The sequence below is a fragment of the Cryptotermes secundus genome, unplaced genomic scaffold (assembly GCF_002891405.2).
Source record: "Cryptotermes secundus unplaced genomic scaffold, Csec_1.0 scaffold204, whole genome shotgun sequence".
NCBI lineage: Eukaryota > Metazoa > Arthropoda > Insecta > Blattodea > Kalotermitidae > Cryptotermes > Cryptotermes secundus.
Genome location: NW_019738351.1, coordinates 455,235 through 455,677, shown reverse-complemented (window position 1 = coordinate 455,677; position 443 = coordinate 455,235).

The window sequence follows — 443 nt, the reverse complement described above, 5'->3', positions numbered from 1 at the left end:
TCCAATCCCCAGGTGCCTTCCATGTGTAAATTCTTCTCTTTGGCTTCTTGAACCAAGTGTTGGTAACAATCAATCCATTTCGTTCACAAAAGTCAATAAGCATTTGACCTCTGTGATTCCGTCTTCCTAGTCCATGTGATCCAACAATATTCTGATATGGTTCATCTCCAACAATGCTGTTCCAGTCTCCCAATATGATGCTGTTTGTGTCTCCTCTTCCATCTTCCTGAAGAATTTCTTCAATTGTGTCATACACTTTTTCCACTTCATTCTCTTCAGACTCTGATGTTGGCATGTACACTTGTATAATCAGTATATCTACCGGTTCCGCCTTTAACTTCAGAGCAATAATTCTGTCATTACAAGCAATCTTCTTAACCTGTATTTATTCTTCAAGTGACAAAAGTTGGTACAGTTTACCAAGTATAATACATTTTAGAAAA